Source organism: Stegodyphus dumicola, chromosome 2, assembly GCF_044657685.1.
Source record: "Stegodyphus dumicola isolate Sdum_Otavi_A_Nest chromosome 2, ASM4465768v1".
In the NCBI taxonomy this organism is placed as follows: domain Eukaryota; kingdom Metazoa; phylum Arthropoda; class Arachnida; order Araneae; family Eresidae; genus Stegodyphus; species Stegodyphus dumicola.
In genome coordinates this window covers 71,031,823-71,046,211 of record NC_140769.1, presented here as the reverse complement: position 1 = coordinate 71,046,211, position 14,389 = coordinate 71,031,823, and the positions used below count along the sequence as shown (strand labels likewise).

Below are 14,389 nucleotides of genomic sequence, written 5' to 3'. Positions count from 1 at the left end.
CTGTATCAAACTACAGGTTTGACATTTGAAGACATCGCTTTAAACAATCACTCTGGATGAGCAGGAAGAGACCGATAATTTTCTGCAATTAGTTAAAGGCACAGCAAAATAAACAGTTCACGGAGACTGTGGATATCAGGCAACTCCTTCTTAGCGCACGACAAATATCCCAAATTACCAGTATCACTAATACAGTTAACTCTAAAATGCAGCTTAGGTAACGCTTTGAACAGCAGTATCTCTGAAGTACTCATAACTGATTAGCAATTGATTTAACTTGGCTCTTGGAGTCTTATTTTAATGGTGTGGCGCGAGCTTTTAAAAGCTTCGAGAAATACCGCTTTCAGAACTTCAAAAAACGAATTTTCCTGAAATTTCCAGAAAGTCCAAACAAAAATTGTCACCACAGCCTGTCAGGAGCATTTTTGCCTGAAGTAGTGTTCTAGTAGAACTATTCCCAATCTTAAAGTTGCTGGATTCGGAATCAAGAGATATACAATTCTAAAATAAGAAATAGGCTTTATATATTTATATGGGGCCGCAAATTTAAGACACTAAGGGAGGGAAATGCCATTTGGGAAAAGGTCTGAATTTGTGTCAGGATACCGATGTTAGGACAATGCTATATATAAATCTAATATACATCCTAAGTCGCGCTTTCGAAAAATGAAAAATGCAAATTAAAATTTCGTCAATCAGCCCAGTAGAACGGGAAATATTGAACTGTCCCCCCCCCCTTTTTTTTTTTTTTTGGTGAATGTTCATTTAACAATGTAAAAATCGATAAAACACGGTTTGAATTCTCATAGGAATTCCATAAATGTCTACTTAGATTAAGACATTTCAGACAAAATAGAATTTAATACGAAAAATTGCACTGAAAATTAATATATAGTCGGGAATGAAGTTTGCATAAATTTCATTGATTTAATTAACTTTGTTTATTGCTAGGATGCATTTTCTCTAGCCACGGCTAAAAATTAAAAACCAGGCTATTGAGTTATTTACCGGGATAAGTGAGGAAAACTGAGAGCATAGCCACCTGTGTCATAGTAAATCAAATCCAAGTAGCTTGAGCATTCACTTTTAATTAAGGAAAGCTATAAAAACCCTTTTCGGTTAAACATTTAACTTTGAGTGACGTCCGGTTATAATAAGACACTTATAATTGCTTTGTGCATTTTACACCTGTAAGTGCTTTGTATCAAGCATTAATTAAATCCTGAATTTTTCATGAAGACTCTTGAATTAGTAAACTGATTAAGGCGCAATGCATGTGAGACTTACCTGCCTAAAGGAAAGTTCTCTTCGTTGACTGGCTGTTATTCACGTTATAATGGAGGAAAACCATGGAAACGCTCATCCGGATTTGAACGCGGGTCGAACTACTAATGTTTAGTGGTAACATCAAGTCGCATATATTGGGCACGAAAAAATACTCTATTTACTGCTGAGCTTTATGAAGTTGCAAGTTTTATTGATTTGTATATTATCCGAGTTTGCTGGCATCTAAAAAGGAAAAATTCTTTTCGCGTTAATTTTTAATTTTCGAATCCTTGATTCAATTAACAGCAAGATCTAAAGACTTCTATAAATTTTTAACAAAAATTCCTTCCCTTTTCTTTTAATTTAAATAAAATATTCTGGGTAGAAAATGGAAGAACAAGCAGAAACGAAATCACTTAAAACTGACGTTTCTCAATAAAATACAGTTAAATCGTAGTAACTTTATGCTTTAGTTGATGATCGAAACTTCGCACAGTGTTTCACAGCATTTCTCTCGTTACGGCAGATACCTTACGTCGATTGACGGTTTTTAGTTCAGGTAAAGAACGTGATTTGTCTTAGTGGATCTCAATAATTATGCCGCAGGATGAAGTCGCAAGCCGAAACATCAACTGACGGGATGATCATACGATATCTCCACGTCAAGAAATTTATCATCCTGTAGTGGATGTTAAATTTTCTCAACACTTTTACTAACCTCGTGGACCACTAAAAATTGGGTTGGTTCTGCGGAGACTGGAGCATTGCAGTTCTGTACCGCATGTTCCTCCCAAATTTTAATTTTCGGAGTAACACTCTAGCTGAAGGAAAAAATCAGAGACTGGCTTTCGACTGGCTGGATGTTCAGTAGACCGAATTCAATAATCAACAATTCTGTTCCTGCAATATAGTTTTTGTTTGTACAAAATGTATAAAATTTATTTAGTGTGCTATAAATAAACGAAAAGATTAATATGGACATCATCAACAGTATACAAGATATGGCACTGGCCACAACTGTAACAAATTAATTGATTCTTTGATAATCTTATCAAAGAAAGTTTGATCATCTTATTCAAAGAAATATGGACCAATCACACCAACAAGATGCTATTTTTAGAACTTAATATTGCCTTAATTTTTACTGTTATTTATTTTTCAGTTATGGCCTACATTAAGCTAGCTACAACATGAACAAAAGTTAGGTCTTCGTATTTATTGGAATAATTCTTTTCTAATGCCATCAAGTTTATCTATGACCATGTTGTTTTAAAATCAAGCTAATTAGAAACATGCAATTTGTTACATTGAATACGGTAACATTTAGAAATATTTCTAATCTCAGGGTAGTTCACTACTATAAAACATTCACACTGGTAGGCAAGCATAGATAGACTAATACTATGAACAGCAAGAGCATCATAATCTTCCTGATTTTTGTAAAGGGATTACATTAAGGATCAAGTGTATACGATGCAAGCTTTTAATAACAAAATGCTGAATACAGAATTACTTAGTTACTGTCACTAAATCCAATCAATGACCAAGTGGTTAAACATTGGAAGTTCGACCAGTATCTTGGCAAAAAGGCTGGCTACATTATCATTTTTGCAGTGTGCGAATGCGAGATGCATAATGCAAATACTAGAAAGCTTCCCTCAGAAAGTCCTCTATGGAGGCATCTTTTCCTTTAAAATTTGGTTCGATTTGTTTGATTGAAGCTGAGCACATCCCTTTAGTCGAAGGCTATCTGCCTGACAGAATGTGTCTTTTCAGCCCACCAAGCGGTAAAGTCGCTGAACATTGTTAGTTCGACCTAGGTTCGATTTTAGGTGAATGGACAGGCAGCATGGACGTTTTCGTGGTTCTTTCCGTATGCAACACGGATACGACTCAGTTTTCTTTAGAAGTTCTCTACGAAGGTTTCTCTTTCTTAGACAGATAGCGGTAGTATGCTTTGGCATAATTAAATAAATATAACATAACCAAATCAAACCAAGAATTTTATAGTGGAAGATACTTTAAGTGGAACTGTTTCATACCCACTTTAAGGAAAAACACGAAAGCGTCTGTGCAGCCAAATCGTTTAGCAAACTCTAACTACTAGTGTTCAGTCGCTGAAGAGCCTCTTCTTAAGCAGCGAGGCCTCGAGCGCTTTACTTTATAACATAAACAGGTATTGGGTAAAGCATAGACAGAAACTGAATATCAATTAAATGTTCTAGACGCAACAAAAGCTTATATTGATTTCAAGGTGAAAGGAACTTAGCTTTTATTTTATGAATTTTCTTAATTACAGAAAGATTTTATGTATATACTCTAGTACTGGATGGGTGCGGGGGCAGAAGAAGAAGCCTTACAGTTCAGTTTGCTTATTCAACGTTCAACTGATAGCCGCCCAGCCGGGAGAAGGCATGGTTGTAATTGTCCGTCCCTTCATAGGAGGCAACGATAACCACCTATTAGATGCTTCCATAATGGAATTACCACCATTTCCGGCCCTTGGAGTGGCGCAAGGCTAATGGCTATTAAATAAAATGTTCAGCCATTTTAAAAACAGGTTTAACTGATTGATTACATCAATAAAGGCCATTAAAAAAAAGTTTAACTGATTGATCACATCAATAAAGGCCATTTTTTAAAAAAAAGTTTAACTGATTGATCACATCAATAAAAACAATAGCAACATTTAGCTGTTATGTTTTGCTACTTTATTCTAAAACTAGACATTTTATTTCGCGTATAAAAAATACGAATTGGAAAAAAAGAAGACTAAGACAAAATGGGAGAAAACGGACTGATTCCCCTTTCCTAATATACGAATCTTCATATGAGATTTTAAAGACTAAGATACCCCTTAATCAAAACGCTGAAATCAAAAGCCAACGGATTTTAGCGACGGCATGTTTCCAGTTTTTTTAAAAGTAGATTTGATTCAGAAAGTATCAAAATAGAGCAACATCCCACTAACGGAACAGTCTATTCCCAGCAACATTCTTCCGACCTGACTTGAGGATAATTTAATTTTTGTTTTGTTTTTTCCCCGCACTGTCAATCAACTGTGCAGGATCGAAGGAGTCGGAGATCGAGGCCATCGATTTGTAGTCGTAAGGATAAAATAAAAATCTTAACCAGGGAGGGGAAAAGGGTTGAAGCAGAAGACGGGACCTTTCTTTCACTGGGTCAGGAGATAGCTTTGTTTTAAGATCTATTTTTGATAATACTAAATCGGAAGCCATTGTTAATACCAACTAGGAACGTGAGCACCAGGCGGAACTCGCTCATCGGCTAAGAGGGTCAAAACAGGTCTTTAAAAATTACAGAACAGATACAAAATGACATTCTGTCACGCCCATGTTATTCATTCTAATTGTGCTCGCTTTTTGCAGTCTTTAAAGTGAAATTGTTCATAACTGATAAGATACCAAATGCTATTTTGCGGTCTTGGGGGGGGGAATCCATAATCGCGCATTGTATTGTTTTTGCATTAAAAAAAATTATAATCAAGACTATTTTATCACCTAATCAAATAAACAAGGTCGAACTATATTTCATATGCAATAACTGATTAACTGATCTCTTGTCTTGTCAGACATACGGCACAATTAACTGTTTAGAACACCTCTTCTACCGAATTTTACCACTAAAACAAATACAGCGCGATTCTGTTCCCTCTTCCCCAAAAAGCTGCATGCTATTCATCTTTCAAGTAATAATTTATCACCATCAAACTTTCATCTACGTTTAGCACAAAATCAAAATTGATCCGAGGTCAGTTAAAGAAAACACGAGGAATGATCCATTTACAAATTAACAGAGAGATATAATAAGCAATTAACCTGCATTTTCGAGCAGTTTAATCTGGTTTATACACACGCACGCACATACACACAAATTTAAACAAACATGTAAATACGTTTTAAATTCTTGCAGCAATGGCGCAAAGAATTAATTAAATTTGTATTTAAATTCAATTTATTCTTTTGAAACAATATATATATATATTTTTAGTCAAAAGGGGCTTTGCCTGTGAAGAACTATTGTTTTAGTTTAGCGTTGGTTCACTATAAATGTCCGTTTCACTTTTCAAATTGTTGCCACCAAATGTTAGAGTCCAACATTATATTTGAAGAAATTAAATAATGAAAATTTTGCATAAATGGATGCATATTTCTCGCATTGTGATAAACCAACGGTACATAGAGCAATCGAATTTGAATGACGGAATCCTCCTACGAATATGGGCATGTGGAAGACCAAATTTGAAATTTGGAATATGTTTTAAAATCGATTTCATATTTTCTAAAAGTTTAACGAATTTTTGAGTAACAAATTCAACGATTTAAAACCGAGCAATGGCAACATCCGGGGGAAAAAAAAATATATATCTCCAGCGGGCGCGGAACTGTGTATCGGAAATTCTACAGATATGCTCTTTTTTAAATTATTATGCAACATTGCTACTGAACTGAATTTTATGGTTTAAGTGCAAAGAACGTGATATTTAATAAATAAAGGTAAGACAAAAAACGTTCCAAAGGAGCGTTTTTTTTTTTTTTTTTCCTCATATTGTTCTCGTATTTCACTAGGAATCAAGGTGAAATAGAAGATTAATTGCTTGCACATTTAACTTATTACCAAGATTGAGTCATATATTTTTTTAGATGATTCAAAGCTCTACGTATTACGTTTAATTAAATTACGTGCTGTTGTAAATAATTATTACTCCCAAAAATACTATGACAGTATCTGCTATCACTCTTTTTGTTGACCTCACCATTTTTCACTCCCCTTCTAAATATTCCGTAGGGAGTATGTGCTACACTCATGATTTCTCATAGCTATTTTTCACCCATTCCGTAGTTAAAAAACTTAAGTTTCTTTCTCAGACAGGTCTCGGTGAATCTGCAACCTCGTTAATCCGCACCGCGGATAACAGAGAGTTTACTCTACCCTCCTTTTTTACATGATAACCTTAGTGACCATCGGTGGTTGGCTGATTTACCTCATGTAATAATGCACATAAATTATACCGAAAAGTTAATATTCCCAAATCTTTTGAGCTGTGAGAGCAGCTTAAAAGGAAGAGCGCTTTCGTGTAGGACTTTTAAGGGTAAGCTACTCGTATTATGTTACACATGGGAAATCCATAAAATTCCTATGCAGCCAGCTCGCTGAGTTTTCAGGAATAGAATGCAGAATGATCTACCACCGTTACACAAATTACCGTTTTGAATACTGGTAGGTTGAAGCAAAGCATGATGGGATTATTTAAATGATACGCACAGCCGATTTCTTCGATTAAATAACTAAATAAGAGGTGAGGGACACACCTCACAACTAGTATGACTCAATGAACTTTGTTATCAAACAACCGCTGTGGTACAACTGTCTTTAATTACTCCAAATTAGTTTGGAGTTGAATAAATAAATAAACAAAAATCTGAAAGCTTTCAGATTTTACATTACGACCAAAGGGGCGTATTTTAACGTTTTGTTTGTTAACTTTATGTATTAAATATCAGGTTCTTCGAACTTTAATCAGAAAATTCAATTCAACGGCAATATCGCAAAATAATTTTAAAATGAGCATATTTTTAGATTTTCCGATACACAGTCTCGCGCGCTCGAGATAAAAACGTTTTTTTCTACCCTATACAGTGTTGCCATTGCTCACTTTGAAATCGTTGAGTTCGTTAATCAAAAATTCGTTAAAATGTTACAAAATACGAAATCGATAATAAAATAAATTCCAAATTAGGTCTTCCAGTTGCCCATATTCGGTGAAGGATTACGTTATTCAAAACTGGATGACTCTAGGTAACGTTGTTTTATCGCAATGGGAGAAACATATATTCATTTATGCAGATTCTTCATTATTTAATTTCTTTAAATGTAACACACGGCTCTAATATTTGGTGGCAACAATTTGAAAATTGAACCGACATTTTTAATGAACCAACGCAAAATTCCAAAATGAAATTAATATCCCTTCTGGGCTAACGCCTTTTGGGCTAATAATTATAATAAAACACTTTAATAAAGAAAGAATTAAAAAATCAATATAATAATAAACTAAAAGCCAATTAAAATCTTCGAAATTTCTCGCGGATTTCTAATGGAAAATCGGATAAATCAATTTTTCCTTTTTTCTTTCACACAAACAGCCGAACTAGAAATAAGGAAACTGCAGAAGTAAAGCACATGAAAGTTGAATATTTATAATGAAGTGTTAATTATGTTAGCTCACTTCTTCATATTCAGAGTGTTCTGAAATTATCTCCCACCAAATAGCTGAATCGCTAGGAGACGGAATTAATAACTAAAATACAAAAGCGAATATGATTAATGAACAATGCAGTATTCAAAATTAAGAGAATTTTCACTTTTAGTCTGTCCTCCACAGAACTGATCAACGGATTTTAATAAAATTCTGTATGAATATAAGTTGATATAAATAATACTAGGTATGTTTATATTTTGTTTTCAAAAGAATTGATTTGTAATTATATATATCATAAACAGTCGCCGGTACACACGCATAACCGTGCGTAAGGTTCATCGGCGCAAGAACATCTAAAACAAGGTTGCAAAAATGAAAGCTAATAAGCGGCATGGTCCTCTCTAAAAGCTCTCGTACAAATAATAGCTCTCACAACGTCATCTCATACTGCAAATGCGGCATACTCACACTGCGGCAGTTTATGAGTTTCTAAAGCAGTCAAACTCGTTCCTGCTGGGAAATTACACCACAAAGAAGATAGATGAAAGATGAAGGAATTATTTTATATTTATATTCCAAATACAAAAATAATCAAAATTGATACTCATCCTTAAATTTCGAAGCAAAATTTAAGTAAAAAGTCCTTCAGTGCTTCTACCTTTTTTTTTTTTTTTTTTTTTTTTCACAAAAGAAAGAAGTTCTCTTTAAACCATTTAATTTAGCCTTCAAAATTTTTACCCTACTTGTACCCCTCTTTTGAAGTAAATTTTAATTCTTTGATGATTTGGAGGTAAAGGCTTCTTGCCTAACTGCTCCGTAAATGATTCCTTCTTTGGAAAGGAAAAGGCGAGATGCAACTGCTCTCCAAAAGCGTTTAAATCATATTCTGCAAAGTTTAGGGCTGGGGAGCTGGCTAGTCAACGCATCCTCACTCTTCAAAAAATCATACACCAGATTAACTGTAAGTGAACGAGAGCTGCTATCTATAAAATAGCGCTGCCATCTATGTACTGAAGACCACTAAACTAAGGTAAAGGAGAATGTAAGGCTCTAACATATCGTTCCTATACCTTGATGAATAAGCGTTGTCATCTATACAAATGTACCTCTGTAAAGGCGAATATAGGGCTCTAAGATATCTTCCCTATACCCCGTAGCAATCTTTATGACTGCTGCGAGGTATAGGGAAGGAGTAACAGTGGAAATACTGCTATTATAAATATCTTATTTTTTAAACATATTATCTTTATTACAGTACATTCTTCGCGGTATGGGAAAAGTTAAAAGTTTCAAATCGGAAAATCTCCTTGAGAAGTTAATGCCAAGGAAATATGAGTATGATACATTCGGATTCCATCCTTCAAGCAGTTCTCCAACAAAATTGAGATGAAGCTGGATAAACTTATTCTTCAACTTCTTAAATCTTTCGTAATTTCCTTTTGTGGAAGACATGAAAGTTCTGTGCTCCCGTTCAATAAGATGCTTGCGCAGACCATCAAACATCCGCAGCAATATTGGTCCCTTACTGGGATGTTTTGGAGGACAGATAGTAGGCTCTTGGTTCTCTCCAGATGAAGGTACGTTGAGAATTACTACCAAGGCCGAGTCAAGATTCATCTGAGAAGAGAGTGGTTCCATACCTACGCTTAAGTCAGCGATCTCTTTGAGCCACACAATACGACGGGATGCAAACAGCAAATCTCGCAAACAGGCTTCCCTTATCTGGATTCCTGAAAACAGTACTCCTTGAAAATCGGTTCCTGTGGATGCGGAAGTCATTAGACAACTGAAAAATTGTCGCACTCCTGTTACCCTTCGCTGAAAGGAAGAAATATCAACCTCCACTGGCGGACAACTTATCCAGGTTTTCTCTCTACGGATCTGGTATTCTTCAGCTATTATCATAAGCTGCACACGACGTTGGGGAATACAGTTAAGTCTTTAAAGAGACAATTAAGATTATAAAAATCTGCACTTCAGACCACTCTCCTTCCAGTTTATCTAGATTCACTGCCTTCACTCCATTCAAACGCTGGTGGTTACGTTTCAATTTCCCTAAGCGTTACCTCCCCCCAAAAAAAAACTTACTAAAGTCGCCGAGACGCAAAAGCGAAGTAAGTGCAGAAAATGCTACTTGCGCGTTTAATTACCTTCACCTAAATATTCCGCCGACACGCATGCGTACATTTGCCTATTCGACACTAAGGTTTGCAGTTTTTGGTTGGAAGCCTATTTGTACCTTTCGTTCAGGACTTTTAGAAAAACGCCAAAATATGCGAATTCTTTTAATTTTGAACATCAGTGTATAGAAATCAATGCAAAATGTATCTGTATACTATAATTTGTGTGAAACAGAGTGTATATAATTTAAAAACTAAAATGTATTTGAATGCAATGATTAAGTTTAAAAAAAAAGTGTAGAAATCAGATTAGAATATAGATTAGTAAAAGCATTCTTTCTTTTTCCTTGAAATAATCTCAGTATTTCAGACAAAGCGAATAATATATATTACGAAAATAAAGTATTCAAAATGCAGCAAAGACTAAGCTGATGACTTTAAAGAAAATTCTTCGCATTTTCGGGGAATTAATTCCTTTTCTTCAAGCAACAAAAAGAAAATGAGACCTTCCGAAAGGCATACAGTTTCATTTAAAAAAAAAAAAAAAAAAAAAAAAAAAAAAAAAAAAAAAAAAAGCTTCTCAGCTTAAGGTTTGTTCTTCGCCGAGACGTGAGTTTTTTTTTTAATGGGAGGGGATTTTTTAACATGCAGAAAAAAATTTAAATTGGTGTTTTCTATTCACTGTAACTTGTTACTCTAGCGTATCAGCCAGCTTTCGAATTTCAGTACACATTTAAAAATTTGCTACCATTTTTAATGAAAAATGAATGACATTGTTCTACAGTAATATTTCGGTATTCTTTCGTTTATTTTACGGAAAACAATCCGAAAGATCTATTTTTTTATGATGATTAATGGAAATAAACAATTAAATTATGATGAACAAAAAACAAAGTATACAGAAATCATACAATGCCTAACGTAGTGACCGAATAACAATTCAGAACTGCAGCATATTCACATGCAAACTTAAAATATTAAAATAGAGAAGAAAAGTAATTTTTACATCAGAACGAATATTTTAGAAGCTTCATTCCTAAAATATAATATCAGCTATAACAGTTACCATCTTTACCTCCCCGCTATCGTAATACAAATACAGCTTATTCAGATTTAACTTACACAGACAACTAAGTAACTGAGTTTTAAACTAAATTTTTTTTGGCTGTGTTCAAATGCGCTATCCCCTAAAAAAAAAAAAAATCCCTCACGGTTTTTGAGTTTTTAAGCATTTTCTACCCCCTCCCCCCAAATTAAAGCAACGGTTTGGTATAAGTTAGACTGAATGTTAAAAATATATTCAAAATAAAAGATATGCGTATAAGTGTAAACTAAAAATATATTTATAAATAGAAGAATACAAAGTTAATATATTTTTTAATGAAATAAAATATTTAAAAGGCTATAAAATTTAATTTCTAAAAAGCGCTATTAACTCTTTACCTGCTAAAAAAAAAAAAAAATCTGCTAATGTCGTATCTTATTAGCTGTAGCCGTTTGATATAATCAGAAGCTCATTTTCTTTAAAAGTATAGAGGCGTATGCAGAGATAGAACTAGGAAATAAATGTTACGGAAAATTTTGTGAATTCATGAACTTGAATTATATTTTTATATCTCAATTTCTTAGCACTGATCACTGCTTTAAGCAAAAGCAGATTTCTCGCTATTACGTACATATTTTCGAAATTCAAAAACAAGTTTTTTTAGCAAAATATTCTTTCCTTGAATCCCATCGCTGTTTTTGACGCCTTTTGATTGCTCATCTTTTTCCACGTAACTCCAAACATAGTACATTAAGTGTTATTTAAGAAAAGATTGTGGATAATTTATTGTTCAAAATTTCAACATTTGTTAACTCTTTATTGTTTTACTATAGAGGATAAAGATCTTTATTTCTACATGATCCCAAACCTGGCTTGATATTTCCTAAACGTTAATGATTAATCATGTAACTGGAGCAAAAATGTTAAATATTGGTACTTAGAAAAATGACAACACAAAAGAGGATACACATTTTTAATAAGATTCTCCCCCTTCTTATCAGATGCATGAACTAGGTCTTCCGTGCTTGAAAAGATTAGGTCATCATCGCAGTTTCACTTCTTTCTCTAATAATTTTTTTATTAAAACTAAGTATTTATTACTGTAGCAAAATGGTTTCCATACACGGATTTTCACTGAAGCGTATATCACTGAAGCACAATAGAGCGATATATGCTTCACTTTGAACTTCGATGTCAAACTTATAGCTATGCCATGCTGCACGTAAGAACAAAAAATATCCCCCCCCATCGTTCCAGCACAATAGATAAATTAATTACTGGACTGTAACTTATTTAATGCAGATAACAGACTGCTCTTGCGCTTTTTCATGTACACATGAATAATTTTAGAAACAAGTATATTAGTTTCTAATAACCATCTTCATCGAGTGTAATATATTACACACAAGGAACAATTACGACAATACGGTTCGCGCAACATCGAGTGGATAAGATAACTGAACAGTAATAGTTCAACCTGGATAGGAATTAAGCGAAAGAAATGGATAAATATCACTGAACAGAAATAATTCCAGCTGGATACGAATGCAGCGAAAAGGCTAGCTCTGAGCATTTTAGCAATTTCTTTTCATGCATAACGTAAATAGGAACACTAACACCCTTAGAAAATTCTCTGTGATGGTATCCTTACCAACTAGGCAGATAGCTGTCGATTGTTAAGCCAAAACCGATTAAACAGAGATGCAGACAAACTAGACACTCTGACAAGACAGGCGTAGTGTTCTGGCAGATGTTCATGATGCCCATTTATAAGAAGGCAGAATTTTAAAGAATTAGAAGGATTTTAGAACTTTGTGCCCAGGCCTTGGTGGTAATCAAGCCCTAGTCACACAACTAATGAAAACAGGGTATGAAACACGACGCAAAGTTAAAGAACTCAAAATGGTACTTTCTGCGAAGAAGGAGAAATCATTTGTGATAGTCCACTACTTTCTCATATTTTACAAAAATAAAAATTTACCTTAGTTTCTTAGAAACACTTAACGTATTAGGAATGAAAATCTAAAGTTTCGCATCATTATTAAGGAGTCTTAAGATGCAGAAGATTATAATATCTAAGAAAGGAATTCTTCCAAGAAAGTTAGTGATTTTGAGTTCATCATGTGAGTTAAAATTTTGCGAAAACGCAGAAATTTCCGACATTTTGCATACTTCGAACATTTTCTTCTTGAGGGAGGAGATATTTGTTTCAACTATAAAGCAGCTAGGTTCATGAATTACTTATTTTCATTTATGACTTTATAGCGTTCTTATACACCAAAACACCAATACCGATGAAAACCAATAATGCTCCCGGGTTCGTTTCAAGGCGACTCAATGACTGCCAACAAGCAATTTTCATTGTTTTCCCCATATGCCAAGTATACAACGAACCCTATTCTTTTGAAAAAGTTTTCCACAAAGGCAATTTTCCTTAGCCAAAGAGCCCTCGAACACCTTATCATTATGTACTAACTAAGCCTACCTCTGAATTCTCGTGTCTATTATGATGCTCATCAAGACCATATACGGTGAAAAGGAGTATTAATTTATCAATCTGTAAAGATTTTATAACTTTATTTTCAAGTTTTGGCTACTATACCCTGAAACACATGATGGGGACACAGAGCTGGTAAAGCATTAAGCAATATAAGCACTTAAAAAAAAAAAAAAAAAAAAAAAAAAAAAAAAAAAAAAAAAAAAGAGGCGCCTTCCGAGGGGGGAAAAAATAAATAAATAAATAAATAAAAGCTGTTTAATAAAGAGGGCACTAAAAAATTTCCCATTGCCGCTTTTACCATGGAAAACATGGAGTATCTAAACTAAAACGGACAAAGAGAAAGAATGAAGGAAAATCTGGTGGGGACACCAGAATCTTTTAAGCACTTACGGCCTCTAAAGTTTTAATCCAGCCCTTACAGGATATTAAAATATGGTATTCATATCTTGAAACGTAAAAATGAAGACATAATACAAGTGGAACTCCTCCAAACCTTAAATAACAACTTGTGGACGCATGTTGATACAAAAACAACAGTATTTTCATTTCAAACAAATAAAATGGATGTTTAATAGGCTGCATATTTTGTTATCTACTTTCTACGTTACATTAATCTGATTATGTCTGCAAAAATAAATTAAAACTGCAACAATTCACTGTTTAATCTAATTTCTGAACATTATATTCAAATAAAGAGTAACTACTTTATTTAAAGAGCTGATAAATATTTCTCTATCGATCAATTTGTTTAAAAAATAAGGATACATTTAGTAGGTACAAATGGAATATTATACAACTTAAATTTAAAAAAAAAGTACAATTTGTTATGCCAGAGAAATGCCAAAGCTGTGACTTCAATGGTTCCAAGCCTCTTCTCAAACCACCACATTTGAGTTAAAGGAAATACTTTTTTCCGTATTGGGATTGTGGACAGGAATCACCCCCCCCCCCAAAAAAAAAAAAAAAAAAAAAAAAAAAACCTGTGCAATTTTTAAAAGCTCAGAATGCCTTTCGATATTTTTTTTGGAAGAACTGAAGTACTGAGGCAATTTTTTATGAAATTATACTGTCTTAGTATCTTCATTCTCGTACGTATTCTCCAAATTGTAGAAGTGATTAAAACGCCTGTTAGCATTAATATCGAATTTTTTTACCCATCATGTATTCGATGATAACTCAGTTTCGTACTAGAGAAGGTTTCAAGTTTCATCCATTTGAAACAAGAAAACTCCTTG

General features: G+C 33.9%; 2 protein-coding genes across 3 annotated transcripts in view; one reads left to right on the top strand and one right to left on the bottom strand.

The window, feature by feature from the left end:
• LOC118187713 (elongation factor-like GTPase 1) overlaps window positions 1–14,389 on the bottom strand; it is a 352,553-nt gene that overhangs the window by 196,641 nt on the left and 141,523 nt on the right. The window lies entirely within an intron of this gene.
• Window positions 1–14,389, top strand: part of dsx-c73A (doublesex cognate 73A) — a 43,890-nt gene that overhangs the window by 18,066 nt on the left and 11,435 nt on the right. The window lies entirely within an intron of this gene.